Source organism: Stegodyphus dumicola, chromosome 5 (genome assembly GCF_044657685.1).
Source record: "Stegodyphus dumicola isolate Sdum_Otavi_A_Nest chromosome 5, ASM4465768v1".
Lineage (NCBI taxonomy): Eukaryota > Metazoa > Arthropoda > Arachnida > Araneae > Eresidae > Stegodyphus > Stegodyphus dumicola.
The window spans coordinates 138920879-138929891 of record NC_140772.1 but is presented as its reverse complement, the minus strand read 5'-3'; the positions used below and the strand labels follow the sequence as shown (position 1 = coordinate 138929891).

General features: G+C 31.4%; 1 long non-coding RNA gene across 3 annotated transcripts; it reads left to right on the top strand.

Annotated features, from left to right (window-relative positions):
- Nucleotides 1-2409: 2409 nt before the first annotated feature.
- On the top strand, nt 2410-6119 carry LOC118182934 (uncharacterized). 3 transcript variants are annotated; one of them, XR_004757148.2, is made up of 4 exons: nt 2620-2800; nt 4201-4238; nt 4805-4858; nt 5896-6119. It is a non-coding gene; the product is annotated as an uncharacterized LOC118182934 (long non-coding RNA). The 3 variants fall into 3 exon arrangements; XR_015041247.1 differs by having other exon boundaries at nt 2441-2800; nt 4805-6119; XR_015041246.1 differs by having other exon boundaries at nt 2410-2800; nt 4201-6119.
- The last annotated feature ends 2894 nt before the right edge of the window (nt 6120-9013 follow it).

Sequence of the window (9013 nt, the reverse complement as noted above, 5' to 3'; positions counted from 1 at the left end):
AACACTGCTGTGAAAAGATGTTGGCAGCAATGGGTGCTACAAGGAGGTTGCTGACGAAATGAAGGCTCTGGAAGGCCAAGGATCACAAATGCGAGGCAAGATAGGATGATTGTTCGCCAGGCCCACACCGCCCCAACGATATCATTGTCGACTTTTCAACACACTACAGCCACGTCTATACCTCCCGTGGTACCGTCCGCCATCTCAAGGCTCTTGTCCGAGGCGGAGTTACGCTCACAGAAATGTTTAAGAAGTTTGATTTTTATCCCACAACATCGACGGAGTCGTCTGAAGTAGTGTGGCAGCCGATCATCATAGCTGCCATCAGACTTGCATTGTACAATATTTAGCGATGAATCCAACTTCACTCTTGAAGCAGATGACCATCATGTTCGCGTCTGGAGAGGACGGGGCCAGCGGTCCCAATCAGCCTTTGTTTTACAAAGGCATACAGCCATAAACCTCGGTGTGATGGTGTGGGGAGCTATTTTTTATGACAACAAGTCATCTTTAGACATCCTCCGTACATCTTTAACAGTTCAATGATATGTTGATACCATCCTGAGGCCGGTTGCATTATCCTTCATGGCACGTCAGGCCATTTTCCAACAAGATATTTGCCAGGCCACATACCGCTCGCATATCTTTGAACTGTCTCCGTGCGGTTGATACTTTTCCTTGGCCACCAAAGTCACCAGACCTTTCACCAATCGAGCATGTCTGGCCGCCAGATTCGGGCACCACAAAATATCGCACATCTGGAGCGACAACTGATGAATGCCTGGCAGAATGTGTCGCAGGCTGACATTAGGAACATTGCCTCGACGGATTCAAGCATGCATTACCGCGAGGGGCGGTTCGACCAACTACTAATTTGAACACTCAATGGATGATTGTGAGCCGAGAACAGGTACTATGACCTTGATTTTTTTATCATTTTATTATCTGTGCATGAGTTATACACATATTCAATTTCATCAAAAACAACTACTTCCTTCATAGTGCTCCGACTTTTTTGCAAAAGAGTGTATCTATGAAAGAATGACAACAATTATTCATTGAACGCAATAGAAACATAACTGTTTTTTTATCAGTCTACCTTCACGCGGAAAACCAAACCAACATTCCCAGAAGTTTTCGAATCATCATTTTCAAGATGGAGGCATCATCTTAGCATAGCTCCGAAATTTTTTAATATGTGTTTCAGTAAATGTTTTTAACTTTCTTAAAAAGTTTATTGCACATTTTCTCTGCAATATATCATCAATCAACCTGGAGAAGGAAACTCTTATCTTCTTCGCGGTTCATCTCTACATGAATAAATCAAAACAAACCCTGACACGGAATACTCAGATAAGTATCCTCCGTTTCTCTAAACAAAATCAAATTCTGTATCACTAAAGGGCCTTTAAATTTCTTTATTTATTATTTTCATAAGCTTCTAGCATTATACAATAGTTAGTAATTGCTTTAAGTCATGTGGTTCTTTTTTTCATAACTATTCCGTAGAGACGTTACATTCCTTATCAGTAGCACTACTTATCAGCAGTCACTCAACAGCTACCCTTCGGAAGCCCCCGTTTCTTGCTTATGAATTTCATGCGAGGGAAAATGGGAATCTTGAGCATCGATGGATGTAATTAGATTGTGATATTTGTAACTACGATCCCCGACTTTTTTCAGTTCTCAAACTTAGAATGTGCCTGAATTTGTTAAACTAGTACTATAATAAATTACGATCGACAAATTAATAAATAAATATTGTATTTAATTAATAAAAAATGTAATTAATATTAAAAAACTCTAAAATTTATTTATTTATTTATATTTACTGATGTGCTCTCGCAGTGTGATGGATTTATGATTTTGTGTAACGCTAATTAAAATAATATTATTTCTCCGAACCTTATCCCATATTTTTTGTAGTTAGGTCTTAAGCTAAAGGCAAACGCATTCCCTTCTTTCCGGTGTTAGAACATACTTTTTTTTTACTTACTTAGTTAAAGCTTGCTGCTTAACTAGAACTTAAACTGTTATGTAACTGAACCCTAAATCCTTTTTCCCCCTCCACTATCACATCTAGTTAGCTTTACCGTACACACTTACCACACACACCTAGGAGACATTATTTTTTGCATATGAACACAGCTCCCCTTTTTTCTGCACTCATGGACTCGTTTATTTTAGGATATTCCCTACTTCGTTTCCTTTTCTCTCTATAGCCTTCCCCCCCTTTTTTTTTTCTCTCTCTATTACATTTGGCCCATTTATTTAAATTTTATTTTGTCCCATATTTTCGTTCTAGCCTTTCGAACTCGTATAAAATGTACAAAATTCCTTTTTACTCTCCTTTAAAATACGAAATTGCCCTGTTTCTATATACGTTTACTTGGCAGCTAAGGGGCGAATTCAAGTGCAACGCTCTGATAAATTGCAAATGTTAGCTCGCAAGAGGCGTTCCTGCTATCGGCTGCTAAAGTCGAATTCAAGTGCAACGCTTTACCGCTCTGGTAACTGATGACGTCAAAATTGCAATGGGGAGCTGGTTTGCTCTCGTGCCAGGAGAGCTTGTCCGATAAACTACATCAATATCCAATGAGACTGCGTGTCGATGTAAACAAAAAACATCAGTTCCCATAATTCCTCTGAGCTTATGGTCAAGTGTTTACTGCGTTGTAGTGTGGTGTAACGAAGTGTTCCAGACCTGAAAACGAAGGAAATATGCAGACATGTAATGTAATGTGTACAACTTTATTTACTTTATCTTATAGATTCCCTCCAAAGTAATCTAGAGCAACAGGTGTGTGTAAAATATATTTTACTTTTCAGACAAAAATACTTGCTTTTTCAAATATAAACCACATTTTTTTCCCATTTTCAAATTACAGCATTTGGTTTTAATTCTTCTAATAGTAAGTTTAATTTAAAATTCAAATTTGTGTTATATTTTTATTGTTTAATGCAGATGCATGATTCTTCAGTGACAGTAGGCATGTTTACCATATGAAAATTAACTAGTTCTTGAATTATATAGTAATTAATAAGCCCATCTATGTACAAGCAGATAAGCCTGCCCAGTCTCTTTTTAAATCCAGGTGAAAAAGCTGGCTGCATGAGTGTTTTCTTCATTTTTTCAATGTATTATGCTTTGTGTTCTGCTCATTATATTGTGCATTTACAGTGCACTTTCTGCTTCTTAAGTGAAAGTTTGGACCCCTTCTCATTTGATATCAGTTATATTAAGATTTATTTATTTCATAAAATTTCAAAAAACAATTTTTGGCTATTAAAAGCTACAAGTGCAGAAACAAAAGCTTAATTTCTTTACTGTAACTGTGTCATGCTTCTCTGCTGATAATGAAAGTCGTCTTTTAATAAGATTTCTTTCATTGCATATATTAATTATATCTTTTACCATACTGGTTGCCATCTTTGATTGTGCATTCTTCAATATTTTTTGGTACTTACGTATTAACACAAACACCTGGATCAGTTTGGTGGTCTTTATAAATGAAAAGAGAAAAATACTTATCAGGAGAAGTACGTTGTTTTTGCAGCTTGCTTTTAGCATAACCAAACTATCAATATTTATCTAAGTTGGCAAAATGTTATCAACATATCAAAGGAAAAAACATTTAACAAATTTTAAAATACTAATTTGAATTATTAAATAAAAATTATATGATAGTTTAAAAAAAACATTTTCCACAAATTTTTTGTCTAATTTTTTAGCACTTGTGCCAAGTGATCTGTTTTCACTTAAAAAAAAAAAATCAGAGAATTACATAAACTTGATACTGCATGCCTTGTCTATGTACCGAATTCATCTCATAGTTGTTTCCATTAGAAATTTTTGTACTAAAATGTTCTATTCCTGCAGAACTTTTAACACAGCTTCGTCTTTTGATGGTAAGCTCCACAAGCAGTATTTTAAATCTGAAATTAATCTAAAACAACTATTCGTATCTAAAATCCATTGGAACTTGAAATACAACATAAGAAACACATATGAAAATGGTGACATTGCTTGAATGAAAAATTGTCATGAGCATGTTACCTGAAAAATTTTGATACATAATCGTTGCCAGAGTTTGGCACATTTTTGAAAATTTGGTAACTTTTATTAAGGTGGTTTCAATAATATGCAAATATCTTTTATTCTTATGATTGCTTCATTGTATACTTTTTCCCTTTCCCTAGAGTGCAGCACAATACCACCAGTTTTCCAGCCAAATGCGGTATGCATTTCAAGTTTCTATACATTTATATAAATTTTAAGAGAGTAAAATATTGACAAAAACTGCATTAAGTTTTCAACTCTTGTTTTGTTTTTCATTAAAAATTTGCTACCATTATGAATAATTATTTTTTTTAATGTAAATGTTTTTAAGTATTTGTAGGATAAAGGCAAATTACATTTATTCATTCTTTCTTTGATATAATACATGTAGCTCTTTACCTGAAATCAATGTTTGTCAAATTATTATGCATAAATTAGAAGTATGCATGTTTCTCTTAAGTCAGTTATGTTTCAGGAACTATCTTTAATGAATTGTATAGAAAATTGTGGACGAGGTGTTAGGTGTACAGGAACGTGGTATATTATAAACATGTATAGTATCTCATAGTATATAAACTCATAACTTTGATTATGCAGTATGCTTTGTATATTATTTCTGAAAGCATGTATATTTCAATCAAGATTGTTGAGTAAACTTTTCTTGCTTTATGCTATCTCTGAAAGCATGTATATTTCAGTCAAGATTGTTGAGCTTATTTTATGCTTTTTTCTTTTTTACATTAGAAAATTCCACACCTTTATCACGAGGAAATCTGCAATGGCATTTAGGAATGACAAGTTTGTATCTATTACATAAAATCTAATGTTTTCTGGATTCTTCTTTTCCTTTTCCTCCCAACAGAAAAACTTTAATGGTATAAATCAGCGGTTTTCAACCTTTTGACTGTAGTGTACCATCTAAGCAAAAACTGAAAAACATTAATACCACCACTAATTTTACAATTCCTCAATATTTATTTTTCAATTCCTCAATAGAAATATTAAAAATATATATATATATTGCCATTTGCACACTCTTTGTATTAAATATGTACACATAAAAAACTATTAGATTAAAAACTGATGATTATTTATCAAAATTAAATTTAATTAAATTAATTATTCACTTGATTATCAAAATTTCAGTTATAATACTTTAATATTTAATTTCTTTATGTCTGCTCTTATTTCATTTAATGGTAAATTAGGATCCACTTTTTATTTTGGTGAGTATTTATATTTCAAATTTAACATGGAAAAAATAATTTTTCACACAAACAGGTTGTGCGAAAAGACAATACAAATTTGATAGCTTTATTTGAAATGCCTTTAAATTCTTTTTTTCGGTTCAGCCAAAAGTTAACAAGTGTGTCATTTTCCAAATCTTCAAGTCAATTTCGATCAAAGGAAATTTCTATTAACTATTCTTTTCTTTATGAGATTTTTGAATTTCATAGTTAAAAATATTTTGTTTCTTTGCATACCACCGGCTGAGAACCGCTGGTATAAATTAATTATAACAGATGTAAATTAATATTTCTCATACAAAAGAGTTATTTCAATTCTTTATTGTGAACATTATATACAGAGTATGTCTTTTATTAACAACAAGATTCTAAGAATTTAAAATAATTATCATTAAATCTTCTTGATCTATAAACAGTCTTAAAAATTATAAAGGGAAAAAAATTGAAAGTTAAAGAAATCAATATTATGAATTGTTCCTTTTTAGAGAAGTTTCATTGTTTAATTAATTATAAAAAGTGTTTTAAATTATGAAATATAAAAATTAAGAATGTTTGAATTTGAATGAATATTTTAAAATTTTCCCTCAGATAGAAGCTCAACTATTCGAAGCAGGAGACCGAAGAGAAAAAAGGAAGAGAGATGATATTACAGCTGCAGAAAAGGAAATAATTGAAATGCAGAAGAATATATTAATGTACTGTGTGAAATATGTGACTTGTATAAGCAATCAGTTGCAAATCAGTCTGCTGTCATAGAAAATCAAAATATAATTATTAATTTATTAAAAAAATAAATCGTGCATTTCAAATATTACAGTGTTTTCATTCTTTTATGTATTTCTGCAGTGTGGGATTTATATTTTAATTGTAAAATTTACTACTTTCTTAATTTTATAAAATTTTGTGATTATAAAAATTATTTAAAAGAAATTCACAGATCCATTATATGACATAAACATTATAATAATTCTAATACCACTATTATAAGTCTCGTGAAAATATTTATGCATTTTACACAGCAATTATCTTTTTCCTGGAGGAAAATGGGAATAAGACCTGTAAGAATCTTTAGTCAATGTATTACAAATTTTAATTTTCAGATATAACACGAAATGAATTAAATTGTTTTTCAATTATGTTAATAAGTTATATGAATGAGATGTGGTATTAAAAATTTCATTTCTTTTTATCATTGAAGAAATAACATTCGATATCCTACAGCTCCATAACAATGGCAGATAAAATTGACATTCTAATTTCGAAGTTCTAAAAATACAGAGATGTCAACTATTAAAGTATGGCTAATGTCTAGTTTACAATAACAATGTTGAGTCGCGTACTAAAAATTAAGTGAATCAAGCTGTATTTATTTTCCCCCTTCTCTTTTTTTTTTTTTTTTTTTTGGCTGAAAAACAATTTATTATACACTCATGATTTTACTTAAATGTATTTCTTTTAATGGCAAACCCACTGAGGTAAGTATGCAGTAAGTTATTATAGTGAATGCGTAATGATGATATAAATCTAAATTCAGCAAACAATCTTTCCCTTTAATGTTTTAAAATCTAGAATTAAAAGAAAAATGTATGTTCTTTAAATAATACAAGAGGATATGGAGGCATAAATCATAGGCTGTTTGTTCTTTACATATTATGCTAATCAGGAATTGGAGCAAAACCCTGCTTAATCGAAGAATACGCTCACAGGAATGGTGGAGGAAAATTGAACTGTCCAATATTTGTTTTGCCCACCCCCAAGAAGACATAAACAGTATAGAGTAAAACATAATACATAAACAGTATAGAGTGAAATAATTGTTTTAATTTATACTGTAATAAATAAGCATGAAGTTCTTATGCTATTAAATGTGTATTGTCACATGGAAATTTTCTATCTTGTCCCACGGAAGGGGACGAAAGGGAAACATTTGACTTTTTGGAAGAAACTGAATTTCGGTGCAGTAAATCTTATTGCTAAGTTTAAGATAAATTAAGTGCAATGCTAATTTATAGTGACTTACTATTGTAAATCATGACTGGCATACCAACACTAAAATATATATATATCAAGCCTATTAAGTTATTTCTGGTAGTCAAGAGTTTTTAAACATAAATGATGGAAACAAGAAATTCAGAGGGAAGAACAATAATGATAAAAGTTGTCAGTATGCATTTGAAACCAGGACTAATAAAATTATTTAGGATTATTATTATCAATTAAAATCATTTAGGGTTGTGCATTTAGTTACAGGTTTAAATATAAACCATGGCTTGTGGGTCCCCAAGAATATATTATGAAAGTAATTTTTTCATAATATATTCTTTATTATCCATGAAGGGGGTTTCACCTTTGCCAGAGGTTCATTGTTGCCCACTTTGGGTTTTTATTATCGAGTTTCAAAATTTAAAGATAATTCATTGTGCAATGCACTGACTGAAAACTTTCTGAAGGTACCAACTCATCATCTTCAAACACATCGATCTCAGGATTTTCAACACAATACCTTAAGCATATATTATGTAAAATGGCCACCAGATATGACCATTTTACATATTTTGCTTTGTGAATACAATAGTGTTCCACCAGTATCGTGCAGTACCCTAAATCTTGATTTGATCTCTATAGCTGCACGAACTTTTCTGTGCTTCTCATTATAGATATTCCCGTGATAAAATGGGAATATAATCCACTATCTCCCAAAGATATGCACGATGCGACAAAATACTATCTAGATTTTGTTTCAGTCCACTCCATGTAAATGCATCATGAGTATTGCCTGGTCATTGTCCTATAGCATAGAGAACTCTCAGACCAGCATTCCATACCTAGAAAAACATAAATCCTCAGTCAAAAGAAAGTTTCATCTGAAATTTTAATACACAGATTTTTAACATTAAATATAGTTGATATATTAATAAATCAGTCTTTTTAAGGAGTTTGTTTTCCATTTTTAACAAAAATATGTCACTGTTTTTTCATTATTAAAAAATATGCAATAAAACGTTAAAACAGACTGATGTATGGTTTGTTGTAACTGCTGTATACAAATGTCTGGCTCAGAATTCCACAGCAGTAATTAGCACAACTTTCATGGTTGATGGTATAATATGGAGGTACCAAAAATTAGTATTATCACAGTAACTGCAAGATGGCTTATATTTCTAAAACTCAGTTAACACATTTCATGCAGAAAGAAAATATTATCCAGTTTCATACTTAAATCAAGGTCACTGAAATGTGGTAAAAGCAATCTGCTTAAGAAAACAGATGCCCCTGTAGAGGACTTTCTATGGAAAACTGGCTTTCATTCCCATTATACATGGGCAAAACCAATGTCATGTAATATAATAATCTATTAGTACAGTAAATAAATTTAATTTCTTTGTATTTATTTATGTCATGCTGCTTTTCGTGTAATTTAGTATGATAACCTTATAAGTTTATTTAATTCTGATCATGGTCTACGGAAGTAAGGTAAGTCACCTGTTATCGAGAATATCTAGTTATGTGAAAGTCTGCAATAACTTTTCATATCATAAGAGATTTACGAATGTGTATATAACTTACATGTGTAGTTATTATGCAAGATCTATAGAAAGTATCCAAAATTACCATGACATTAATCACACTGTACGAACAGGCAAGACATTATACATTAGGAAAAAATTAACTAATATTTTGGAGGATGAAATACTATTTTACACAT